The sequence below is a fragment of the Rhineura floridana genome, chromosome 8 (assembly GCF_030035675.1).
Source record: "Rhineura floridana isolate rRhiFlo1 chromosome 8, rRhiFlo1.hap2, whole genome shotgun sequence".
NCBI classification, from domain to species: domain Eukaryota; kingdom Metazoa; phylum Chordata; class Lepidosauria; order Squamata; family Rhineuridae; genus Rhineura; species Rhineura floridana.
In genome coordinates this window covers 12,807,300-12,820,816 of record NC_084487.1, presented here as the reverse complement: position 1 = coordinate 12,820,816, position 13,517 = coordinate 12,807,300, and the positions used below count along the sequence as shown (strand labels likewise).

General features: G+C 46.0%; 1 long non-coding RNA gene across 1 annotated transcript; it reads left to right on the top strand.

Moving 5' to 3' along the window:
- Positions 1 to 483: 483 nt before the first annotated feature.
- LOC133363282 (uncharacterized) lies at positions 484 to 10,222 on the top strand. Its single transcript, XR_009757646.1, has 3 exons — positions 484 to 581; positions 4,119 to 4,267; positions 9,185 to 10,222. It is a non-coding gene; the product is annotated as an uncharacterized LOC133363282 (long non-coding RNA).
- The last annotated feature ends 3,295 nt before the right edge of the window (positions 10,223 to 13,517 follow it).

Sequence of the window (13,517 nt, the reverse complement as noted above, 5' to 3'; positions counted from 1 at the left end):
TTTGCACCCATAAAAGACTCTGATGCCTGAATGCATGTAGACTATGGCAGCTCACTGGCCTAAGCTGAAGCCCAAAGCAGTGAGATTTGTGGTAGCGCAGGAAGATGAGTGAGACCTATCATGCCTCTATTGGATGAGTCCTGAGAGGAGGATAAGAAGCAGGGGATTGGCACAGCAGACGCAGGAGAGGGAACAAGCAGACCCCCCCAGAAGCAGCTCCAGACCCCCACCATCACTGGAAGATGTTCAGGAAACAGCTGGGGCCCCTCAGTCAGACTCAGGGAGTGAACAGGAGGCACCTCCACTACCTGCAGAGAGAAGACACCTGCAAGTAGCAGAGCAACTCAGGCATTCTGGCTGTTTAAGGCTACAAGCTCCTCGGAGTCGGAGGGCTGATTGCTAGCACCTGAAACAGGGAGGGGAGCTTAAAAGGTAATGAGATGACATTTGCCCTTTGCTGGAAGCAACATCAAGATGCCAGCGTCAGAGCCTCACCAGTTGTGCCTTGAAACCCGGATTCTCTTCGTTAGGATATTGGACCTTGCTTTGCTCACTGACTTTGTCTTTTGGAAGATGACCTGGTATGTTCACTGAGACCCCTTGAACTTCACCCTTGCTTATCTGCTTTACAACCAAGCCCCTGTGTAGGTAGCTGCCGGCTAATGGTTTTACAGCTCCATATATTTATTTATTATTTGATTTATATCCTGCCCTTCCTCCCACCTCGGTGCAGCCAGCAGAGACTGACAAGACTATTGGTTCACCTAGCTAAATATTGTCTACAGCAAGCATGGAGAACCCTTTTTACCCCAAGGGCCACATTCCCCCCTGGATAACCTACCAGGGGCAGATGCCCATAGTGGGCAGAGCCAGAGGCAAAAGTGGGTGGAGCACTAAATGTTACCTTTTGTACAATAAGTTAGTTTCTACACACCTTTCACTGTCCTTCATCCAGGCACGCAAGAAGCATGATCAGAGTTCAAGCACATATTCCAGCCAGGCAAAAAGCATGTAAGGAGGGGGTGGAGCCTGGTGAGAGTCCAGAGGGCCAGATCGATATCCCCAGAGGGTTGTCTTGGCCTCCCAGGCCTGAAATTCCCCACCCTCGACTTCCAGTGTAGACTCTACTAGGCTGTAGTTGTCTAGGGTCTGAGGAGCATCCTACACCCCTTACTCTTTTGGTAGCCAGGTTTCAGCAGGGTCCCTATGTCTTCGGTGTTCTATGCCCAATCAGCATGAAAGGGGAGTGTGTTAGCCACTGAGAAGAGCCTTCTAAAGCAGTGTTCAAACCTGGCCAGATTATTCTATAATCTTAGAAGGGGGCATGGCTGTGACTATCATGAAGGGACCCTGCACTTTTGAATTTGCTATTACACTACTGACTCCAACTGGCGGTGGTGGCTCTCAAATGGTTTCAAACAGGAGTCATTCCCAGCTCTATGGAGTGAATGACTTTTCCTGAAGATTGGTACCTTGCAAAGCACATGCTCTGCTACTGAGCTATGACCTGTCTCTGTGGTTCAAAGCCCAGAGTCCTCAACTGATATCTAGCACCAAATTGTGCCATCCTTATGACAGCACTTTCAAACATAAAACAAAATAAGCTTGAGAGGGCTCAGATCGTAACCCCCCCCCACTCCCAATTTTTTCCAGTCGGTAGAAGTGACACGCGATGACTGACATACTATCATGTATTATTATTTTCAGTGCAAGGATTGACTTTAGATTTTATAGTGTGAGAAACCTAACAGAATATGTCCAACTGCAGATATGATGGCCCATCTGTGCACTTGGCTACAGAACAATCATAATAGCCATCACAACTTTCAACCATTTAAAAAAAAACTCCCTTGGGACACTTTTGGCAGGTTATGATATCCCACCACGTTGGTGTATTATTTTTGGATCAAATGGCTGGAATTGCATCTTATCGGTCCCTATCGCTTCTTAAGACTTTCTTAATCATGTCTAAACAACATGACACAAAGAGGAAAATTGGAGGCAGCTGATGGGAAGTGTCTATTGTAAGACAAGCATCAAAGGGGGAAAACCTCCTTAGGACCCAAGAGGTTATATTTACAGCTGTATGAATAATGTTTCATGGGGGGGGTATTGGTCCCTGGTCAATTGTAAAGCTAAACATGAATATAGTGTTCCACTCGTTATTAACTTGTTCCCCAAATCAGGAGATGTAATTGGTGAGCTGAACAACTTTTTCATTAAGAAGCATCGCCTTCTTCTTCCCACTGATTATTTGAAAGATAACCTTGGGAAATCTTTCCTTTCTTCTTTCACCCCGTATGTCCTGACCTAGGGCCAACCACTTCTCAGTTCCTCTCCTCAAAGCGTGTGGAGAATAAAGGAGCATGTTCTTTACAGTTCTGAGCAAGGCTGACCGTCACTTTGAAAACCTCGGCTCAAGCTTCCATAAATGGATGGTTGGCCAAGATGCTTAAAAGGGAGCTGGGCACATGATGGAACATAGTAACGTAGGAAGTTGCCTTCTAACGAGTCACACACCGGGCCCATCTAGCTCAGTGTTGTCTACCCTGACTGGCAGCAGCTCTCCAAGGTTTCGGGCAGAAATCTCTCCCAGCCCTCCCTGGAGATGCTGGGGACTGAACCTGGGACCCCCTGCATGCAAAGCAAATGCTCTGCCACTAATCTCTGGCCCTTCCCTATGTGCCAACATGGCACGTACTGAAGGCTGCTTATGTTAGTAATGTAAGGCTGAAGTACCCCTTTCCTCCTATCCAAGAGCCTTTGGGAGGGCCTGAAGGTAGAGCCTGTAACTGGTTTTATTCCCCCACCCCTTTTTTAGTTTTTTACCTCTTTAGTCCCTTTTAATATCACTCCTCTAAATTTCTTAATTGTAGGTCATGCATTTTTATCTATTTTAATGTTTTTGTGATTTTATTGTGAGGTTTTATTCTGAGCCACCTGGAGTGCCCTATTGTAGGGGAGATGGGTGGGATTAGGGTTGCCAGGCTCAGGGCCTGAGCATATCTTTAAGAGAAGAGAAAATTCAGCCAAGTGCAGGATTTCTTGCAACCCTGTAATGGGAAAAACCACAAAGTGGAATTCTCCCTTCCCCCTGCACAACTTTTAAAGATACAGAAGACCTCTTGGCTGCCAGGCCCAGCCTCCAGGAGGTCTTCTGTATCTTTAAAAGTTGTGCAGGGGGAAGGGAGAATACCACCTTGTGGTTTTTCCCATTACAGTGTTGCAAGAACACCAGCACTTGGCTGAATTTTCTCTTCTCTTACAGAATCATTCTGAGGCCCTGAGCCTGGCAACCCTAGGTGGGATAGAAATATTTTAAATAAACAAATAACAAATACACTTATGGAATCAGTCGGTTGCTGTCCAAATAGCAACGGATTTGCTTCAGCCTTGACCACCTCCTGAGAATAAAGTCTCAGTAGCGTCATGTGAAAAGTTTGTAATACATTTCTATGATAAAATTGTTCTCATCCAGTGTGCCTTGGTTATGGAAGCATCCTCTGCTTTTTCTTTTCTAATTTTATGAGATCAGGTAAGGTGGGGTGGGGAGCCTGAGACCCAGAGGACAAACATGGCCCTCCAGGTCTCCCTTTCTGGCCCTTGGGACTCTCCCCAGGCAATGCCCACTCCCTAGGACACACTGTTGGAAGTGGGGCAAGAGCAACTCCTGTTTGGGTTCTTTTGTTTGTATTCCAGAAGGAAGATAGAGTTAGGGTCCTCCAGCAGGCTAGCCTTGCCTACCCTTACCTGAGCTCTTCTCTACCTAACTTTCTTCTGTTGTAAACTGATATGCTCAGGGAAACTGACCTGACCCTCCTTCCTTTGTCTTCTTCTTCGACCGTCCAAGGAGAGATGAGACATCTTCGTCTTTGCTCTCTCTCCTGAGCCATGAGGGCAATACCCAAGTTTGGGCATTGTGCCTCCAACTTAGTTAGTTAGAACTAGGTATGCCTTTCTATAAAGTAGCTTTTCTTATTTTACTAAGTCTTAAGTCTCAGTGATCTAAATGCAGGGTAAAAGCCTGCTACTTAGGTAAATACACATACTGGCACCCACAGCTCAGACTGCTGGGGATCTCTGCATATATTTACATAACACACATTCCTCATTCCTAGGCTCCTCCCCTCAGCAGTCCTGCCATATGGCCTCCTTGAGTGTGTTTGCCTGTCTGTGAACAGTGATATCACCTTTTGCTTTTCTCGATGGAGAGAGGAATGTGTAGGAGCCTCTGACTTTTACATGGAATGTAGCCTGCTGTGCAAAGGTAAGATTCACATCTCTTGTTCCCCCCACTTTTGCCTCTGGCCCCATCCACCACTGGCATGTGCCCTCCCCCAAGGTTGTTCAGAAGAGAATGTGGCTCTTGGACTGAAAAAGATTCCCCAACACTGACATTGTTCCTTGTTCCCATTTCTATAGTGACTAAGCACAATGGCTATGTTCTACCTCCACTGTTGGTAGTTGCTGGGAATCACAAGTAGTTTCTGGAAATCAAAAGCAGGAAGACTCCTTCTGTTGTGCTCAGGTCCTCAGAGAATCAGAGAATCATAGAGCTGGAAGGGGCCTATAAGGCCATCAAGTCCAACTCCCTGCTCAATGCAGGGATCCAAATTAACGAGTACCCAACAGATGGCTGTCCATTTGTCTCTTGAATGCCTCTAGTGTTGGAGAGCCCACCACCTCCTTCCTTGCGGGCTTCCCATTGGGGCATCTGGTTGGCCACTGTGAGAAGAGGATGCTGGACTAGATGAGCCACTGGTTTGATCCAACAGGGCTCTCCTTATGTTCTATCTAACAAACTTGTTCTAGAGGGAAGAGACAGTGAGGTTCTACATTGTCCCCAATGCTTTTAGCAATGGTGTGCAGCCACAGGGGGTGAGCATTGAAGGTTCTGGAGTACAGTGTCATTATGGTATATAAGATGGCACACAGTTCTGCTTTTTATTATTTATAGCACATCTTGGAGCACAGGTCTGTTCTTTGAAGCAGTGCTTCAGGACCATGGTGAGCTGGATGACAGCTAACAAAGTGAGCAGGGAATCTAGAAGACAGAATTGCTGGTGGTTTGCGGGTCAGATATCAGAGATGAGCCATAGGAAGTGGTCCCAGATTAGCCAGGAGCACTGATACTAGGGGTTAGTCCAGGAGAGAGGGACTGAGAAATGAAGCTGAAAGTTGATGGACAACCAGGAGGCAGGACCAAAGAGCAAGCCAGAAATCAGGACCAAAGAATGAGTCATGATTGACAGACAAACTAGGAAGCAAGACTCAAAAGCAATCCAAGACCAAACGACACCAAAAGTAAGGAAGATCATGTTCCTCAGGTAATGCTCCAGTGAAACAGGGTACTCTCTTATACTGCTTCGTGTCCAGGAGAAGCCAATATCCTGGTTGGGCAGAATCAGGACCTGAGGGTACTTCGCTGCCTAAGTTCATGCTCAGTCTGCAGTTTGGTGACTCATCATATGGGTCTGTTGCAAACAGATCTCAAGACTATTGGTTTGAGTCCCAGAAGCTCCTAACAATGGGAGATGTAGGACTGGAGGAATTGCCTCGAAAGAACACAGTCTGAAAACATAGGAACATAGGAAGTTGCCTTATACTGAGTCAGAAGCTTGGTCCATCTAGCTCAGTATTGTCTACACTGACTGGCAGCAGCTCTCCACAGTTTCAGACTGGGATCTCTCCCAGCCCTTTTGTTTGCAAAAGATACCACAGTGAAGGCAGAAGTAATTCCTCTTGGCAAAGATTCAGCTTCAGTTCAAGATAGAAACGATTTGACTGAAGGCGATTTTGGAAGCAAGGCTTCCTGTATAGAAAGGAAGAGGAGTAGATGGATTTTCAAAACTCCGCCTCCCCACCCCCCAAAAAAATAACACCCTGGTCAAGGTGAATGTGCAATTTTGCAGCAAGTGGAATGAAAATAGATCCCTATTTGCCTCCCTCCAAATCATCAAAATGCCCACGCTTTATATACCACAAATAGAGTGGTGAGTCGGTTGTGGTGGTGGAGATTTCTGCTCAGCTCTAAAAACAGTACAAGATTATAGATGGGATAATGTATCTACATGGGCAGAACATCTAGGGTGAAGTTCAGTTGATACTTGAAAGGCATAGCAGATTTTTAATATGGACTGGGGAAAACTTCCACATGTGAGAATATGACCATTTTAGCATGTATTTATTTGATAATGGATGACGACGATGATGATGATTTTAAAATCCCCAAGAATTTTGTGCTATGGGGCTAAAAAGACACCGCAAGCAGCCAATGTCCAGCTGGATGGATGGTAGCTAGAAATGCCACGGATGAGTCGCTAAAACTGATATTATTATAATGACGTCCAAGCCCCTTTCAGGATCCCACTCTGAACTTGGCCTTCTCATTACTTTACTGAAACTCAATCTCTGAAAAACAGAGAGATGGCTGATAAGGCCGAGGCTAAAAAGTTCAATCTGTGGGGATGGGGGATTCATTTCAGCCCACTGGGGGCTTGCTCTTCTGCTAAGTGGTGACATAATTACAGAATGGGGCTCCCGGGGGATTCCTGGCGGGCTGTCTCCCTCTTGCTAGCTCTGCTGCATAAGAATGTCGACTCTCACATTAAGAGAGCCACAAGTCTTGCAGGACCAATTATCCCATTAAATATGGGACAGGCGACATATTGAAGGATATCAATACTTCCTCCTGCCTTGTGCCTATAGATACATTGTTCTCTCTGCCTCCTTCACCCTGAGTCGTCTCGCTTCTTAATACATATTTTAAATTCTGGTGGAAATTCATAAAGAAACTCAATGCCTTTTGAAGCAACAGCCGTGATAGTACTTGGCATTCATTGATGATAATGGCTTTTCTAAAAACAAAAACCAGAAGAATATAAGATCTGGCTATGTCAGCATCCTGTCCTCCTAGTGTTCAACCAGATGCCAATGGGAAGCCCACAAGCAAGCAGGACCTCAGCAGAAAAACACTCTCCTCTCCAGCAGTTTCCAGCAACTGGGATTTGGAAGAGCAGGGCCATCATGGCTAGTAGCCATCAATTGCCTTTTCCTCCAGGAATTTGTCTAATCCACCTTTAAAGCTATCCAAGTTGGTGGCCAACACTGCCTTTTGTGGGTGCAAATGCCATAGTTTAACTATGTGCTGTGTGAAGAAGTACTTTCTTTTGCCTATCCTACATCGTGCAACATTCAGCTTCATTGGATGGCCCTGAGCTTTAGTATTATAAGGCAGGGAGGAAAAACTTTGCTGTATCCACTTTTCCCACGCCATGCATAATTTTAAACACCGCTCTCATGTCTCATCTCCCTTGCCTTTCTCTCTAAACCAAAAAGCCCCAAACCTGCCTGTTGTAACCTGCCTTTCTTCCCGACTGCTCAGAGTCTTAATGGGTTCCTTACAACACCCATGTGAGGCAGGCTAATCTAAGACAGAGTGCCTGGCCCAAGATCACCCAGTGAGCTTTGTGACTGAGAAGGGATTTATAAAAATGTTTGCAGTACCTGTTAACATCCCTGCTGGGTCAAGTCAAAGACAATGCTGGACAATGCTGGTCCTACTATTGGACAAGGTGGCTGCCTCTGGTGACAGACATGGGAAGTGATGGCTGTTGAGGGACAGAGGTGTGTGTGACATGTGACCTGACCTGCACCTCCTAAATAGGGATGGGGGAGATTTTTGATTCAATTCACATTTAAAGATGAATCTATCTAATTTGCACTTATGTGAACCTAAACACAGTCGTCCTTCAAAATTTGCACTATGATGTAGCTCCGTAGGCAAGTAGTGTGCGCAAAAATACATATATTAAAAATGCATATGTTGTTGAAAGTAACATACAAACATGTAAAATGTTAGGGAAAAATTGCTTTGCATACATTTGTATAAGGCAAAATTGCATACAAAAAGGGTATATTATGAGACATTGCACTAAAACTTCATGAGGAGTTTTTAAAGGACAAAAATGCAAACTGATGTAGAAATGGAGAGAACTACACTTAAGACTAGGAAACTGAAAATGGACAGATTTGCCCCTCCCTACTCCTCAGCTAGCCTTTTGCCCTCAGGTGCAGTGGAGGACACTGTCCTGTAACCAGTGCTGAAGTAAGATTCCACTGCCAGACTGATTGGCTTCTGCGCATGCAATGGGTGATGGGCACCATCTTGTCCTTTGCTTCAGGCAGCCGAATGTTTTTGATCTAGCCCTGAACCTGTTTCCAACAGTGCTCCGTTTCTGGGAAGCCCAAGAGAGGCCTTGAAGACTTCATATGCATTCTACCATGGGTTCCCACAACAACTCTGTTAAGACAGGCCAGCCTTAATTATTTCTGTATTACAGATGGGTGGGAGGACCTCAGTCTGAGAGAAGCGTCAGCTGAAGTTAAGGGCTGAGGTGAAATTTGAACCAGGGACTTCTTGGGTTGCAGCCCAGCTTCAAGACGCCTGTAGAACTGAACCAGTAAATGTAGATACCAGATTGCTCCAAAGCCTGGTGTGAAAAATTTATCTCAGTCCCCATCACTGGACACACACAATGTTTATGGCTAAAACTTTTAGTTTTGTGTTTGTCAGAAAATACCTCCTTCAGTTGGTGCTTAGATTAAGGGAAAAAATGTATATTCTTACATGGGGAAGAATAGGCCCAGTGCCAGCGGTTGGCTAGGTTGGGCCCTGGCCAAGTGCCCCAGGGGCTCAGCAGGGCCACTCATTGCCTGACCCAGCCATGGCACCACTTTCCGCCCTCTATGGTGGGGCCCTAGACAGCTGTTTTAGGGGTGGATGGGTTGTGGTGCCACTTTTGAATGGGTGTTCCCATCCACAGTGGCCACCCAAGTTTCATAGATCAATGAAATGTCAGGGCATTCTATTATGGGTAAATTAAGATGGTGAGCAGCCACCATGGATGGGAGCTGTCTGAACTTGGCACCACTGGCACCCACCCACCACTGAAATGCCATCTGGGTGGCCAGAAGGGAAGGAAGTGAGTGGTGGTTTGTTGCCACTGTGGTGGCAGTAGCAGAAAGAATACTGTGCAATCATGGCTATGTAAAGGAATGTATTGTGATGGGGGTTTGTTGCCCTGTGCCAAGGGCCCAATGAACCCTGGCCCTGGCCCTGGGGAAGGAGGAAAGAGAAGTGGCTTGGGGTATGATTTGGAAAAATTAAGTGCTCCTCTTGCAGATGCTTTTCAACCTCTGATGGATCTCACTCATCTTCTTATCAGCTTTTAAGTGGGCTACTTCATTCATCAGTGAGTAACATGGAACGTGCCTCAGAATGAATAGAAATCATTGGGGAGGACCATCAGGCGAGGACTGTTGCACTCATGTCCTGCATGTGAGATTCCCAGAGCCATCTGCTTGACTACTGTGGGAAACCTGATGCAGGATTTGCTAGGCCTTTGGTCTGATCCATCAGGATTCATCTGAGGTCCTTATTCTTGGCATCCTTATTTTGAAGGTGAGCTGAAATGACATCGTGGAGCTCAGTAGCGGTTGGCAGGGAGGCACTGGAAGGGGGGCGTTGCTCACCTGTCCTTACCAGGGCTGAGCATCACTTGTCTGTTCCTGAGAAGGGGAGGGGTTAGGCATAAGGCTCTCAGTGTGGTGCTGTCAAAACATCAACAGTGCAGCTGAACACCATGGATTTTGTTGTTGCTGTTCTGACTTTTTAACTGTTGTAAAATGTTCTGACAATCAACGTAAGGAACGAATGGCATGGTTTTGAAATGACAGTGGAAAAGAAATCAAATACAAACTTTTGCCAAAGTCTTCCCGCCCTCCACAATTACCTCATCCGAGCCTGCCCTGCATTTCTTTTCAAAAAAAAATGTTACACACTGTCAATGTTTGCTCATTGTCTTTCACACACTCTGTCTCACCTTAGAACTGAGTGTATTCAAAGCTACTATAAAGACCGATAAAAGTAGCTCAGAATTTGGCTGGCCGCTTTGTTGATAACTAGACCTTTTACAAGCAAGGCCTTTAAAGATGAAAGCTTGATTGTCCGTTTCCCGGTAGTTAGTGGGGATCTGTGCCACGCTTGTAGTTCATTAAGCTGTTATTGTGTTTTGCTAGGCCTTAATTTCTTTTAATGAAAGTTTGTTTTATCTTTAGTGCAGCTGACTCTTATTTGTTGAGTGGGCTGGCTTCCCTCCACTTACTACCTTATGATATTTACCTAAGCGAGACACTGGGGAGTATTTTAAACTTTAATGCATTTGTGGCAATCTCTTTAATGCCTTTGCATAAAGGAAAAAAAAACCTTTGTAGACTCAACGTCCCTGATTTAAACAATGCTTTATAATAATAAAACAGAGTTCTATATAAGTTGGCATTTCGTGGATATGAAAACAGGCAAACTTCCATCCGAAAACAAGAGTTGAACTTCAAAGTTTGGTATGCATGAAGAAAGCTTGCCTTAGGCTGAGTCACGTCTTTTGTCTATCCTGCGTGTTCCTGTCCACTCTCTGTGGCAGAGGCCATCCAGGATCTTGGGAAAGGCCTTTTGTAGCCTTCCTGCTTATAGTCCTTTCAGAGAAACCAGGGACTGAACCAGGGACCTTCTGCACGCAAGACCAGAGCTTGGAAAAGTTACTTTTTTGAACTACAACTCCCATCAGCCCCAGCCAGCATGACCACTGGATTGGGCTGATGGGAGTTGTAGTTCAAAAAAGTAACTTTTCCAAGCTCTGCGCGGCAAGACATGGGCTTTGCCACTGCACTATGACTCCTCCTGCCATCTTAGGCAGCAAAAGGATTCTCACTAAGAGCCTCTTCAGACGGAGGCATTGGGCCTGCTAGAATGAACGATCAGGCTCCATGATCAGGGGAAACACGTGGTCCAGGTTTTGCCAAACTGTACCATTTCAGCCTGTGGATGGAGGAAACACATTTCAATGTGCAAAGAAGTAGGCAGTGGAGGCTGCTCTATTAGGGCAAGTGGGGCAGTGCTCCACCAACCCCAGCCAGCCCTCACTGCCCTGTCTTCTTATTTACAACCAGTCCAGGGGGGGTGGCACTGCCCGTCAGCTTCTTCCTCCTTAGTCTCAGTGTTGCCCTTGTAGAACTCAGCAGAGAAGAGGATGTGGACAAAAGAGCAATTGGTTGGCTCTGAGGGTCATTGACTCCGGCTCCACCTACTGTGGGGTCCCCTGTCTTCCGCCCCATCAGTCCCAATGGGCACCGGCCACCATGAGACGCATGCCAGGAAAAATCTCCCTAAGGTGCTAGTTTACTCTGTGTGGTGTGCTTATTATACAGGGGAGCAGTCAAACACACAGACCACCCCCCAGCAGTCTCATCTGGTACAGTCTCACATAGTCTGGATTATATATCTTGTGATTCTGCTAGTCACATAGTTCAGCTCAACACAGGAACATAGGAAGCCGAATAAAGCTGGGGTGGGGAACCTCCTGCCCGCAGGCAAAATTTGGCCTGGCCTGGGTCCCAGTTTGGCCCGTGAAGCCATTTCCCCCCAACCACATTTGCCTGCCCCACACCTGACATTCTTTGTGACATCAGCAGTGGGGCAGGTAGAGACATGACTGGATTGACTGCACAACCAAGTCTCCCATGGCGAATTCAATCATGCAGATACGCCCTGCAGAGAACAGGCTTGAAGCCACTTCCCATTAGCTGATGGAAGGAGGTGACTTCAACCCTGCAAATCAGAGGCACTTCGAAGCACTGTGCAGGGCTCTTTGCAAGTCCTGCATGGTGCTTTGCAGTCCCGACACACATCGCCTGACCTACTTGTGACATCAGGCGATTGACAGGTGGGTGCCTTGCCCACCTGTCCAATTTGGCCCATGAGAGGTAGGAGAGAGAAGGATCTGGCACTTCAGGTTCCCCACCATTGAAGTAACGGAACTTATTTTTTTGGGGGGTGCAAGTAGTTAGCCTTGCCTAGGGCTCAAAATAGCCTGGCACCGGCACTGACCTTATGGCAAACCATCTCTCCAGATATGCTCCCAGAAAGTCACCCCTTAATGAGACAATAATGTTTGTGAGCATAATACAGCACTGTTTTACATGTACTGTTAAGGGTCTTGTTTTTGTGTTGGGTTTGCTGGAATTGGAGAGCCATTTTACCAGATATTATCAGCTGGGGAGGGGGCTGAAATTCTTCCAAGTTTTGGAGAAGGCTGAAAAAGAATATGAAAAAAAAATTTAAGACCATTTTGGCCCTGCTCTAACAGAAATCTAAGAAATCCCCAGTGCTTTATTTTTTGTACTAAGCCACCTCCTTCCTACAGACCCTGTGTTAAGATCAGCAGAGGGGGCCCTCTTTGTAGTTACCCTCCTCTTGGACGTTTGGTGGAGGCGGCCCAGGAGAGGGCATCCTCTATGGCAGCCCCTAAGCTGTGGTCGTCCCTCCCTCCAGAGGTACGCTGGGCACCTTCATAGTAGAATGTTCATCGTAGGCTGAAGACACATACTCAGCATCATTCTCTGCGCACGTAGGCGTGCGGGAAGAGGCCCATTATTCACATAAGAAGAAGTGTACAGGGAGGGAGCAAACCCCATCATACCTCATGGCGCTCCATTGCTTTAAGCGGTTTTCTCTTAGCCAGGCTGGCTGAGGCAGAACTACTGAGAGTAGCAGAGCACGACCAAGAAAGGCCAGCAAGCCTTCTTGGGCTCCATCTTTATGTTGCTACTCCAGACACTAAATACACGTCCTCCAGTTCTCTGCTAGCAGTTCCTTACCACAGTTGTGATGAATTTCATGTCACCAAAATACTCTTTCGATGAATCCACCTACTTCAGACAAAGTGGCTTGTGAGTGAGTAAGAAAGTGAGAAGTTGGGAATATATATACACACACACAAAATGCCTTAAAAAGAAAGGTACAACTTTAGTTTACAATGATGTGGAAATGTCCATGACACACTAACAGGTGGTTCATCATAGTCAAGAAGTTGATATGATTCCAAGTGGGATCCCATTCGGCAACCCATGGCTTGACTGATAGTTGTACACTGGAGGCCACATTCATACCATGCATTTATTCCCCTATTATTCAATTATTAGGAGACCCCTTTTCTCCTCACAGAGTATCAGTTTCCAGAGTGGTTTAACTGTCCCTCTTCCCAGAGAATTCTGGGAATTGTAGCTCTGTGAGGGGAATTGGGTTCTCCCTAAGAATTTTCAGCATCCTTCACAAACTACACTTCTCAGGATTCCTTGAAGGAAGCCATGGATGTTTAAATGTATGGAAACACAGTTTCCAATAACGTTTGCTCTAGACTATCCAAATTATACAAATATTGTCATTGGGATTATTCAAATAAATCTCTTCTCTAAAAGGGATTGGGAAGGGGGGGTGGAGATGTCATCTAGATTAGAATTTTTTTTGAGTAACTTTGTAAATGGTGCAAATAACATCTTGGCTTCTACCAAAGCCTCCCACACTTTGAACGTCTTGTGCCAATGTCATATTTCCTTCCAATGTTGCTCAAGGATTTTCTGCTTCCCTTCTTCCTTTCTGCCGACAACGATAACGACTATTT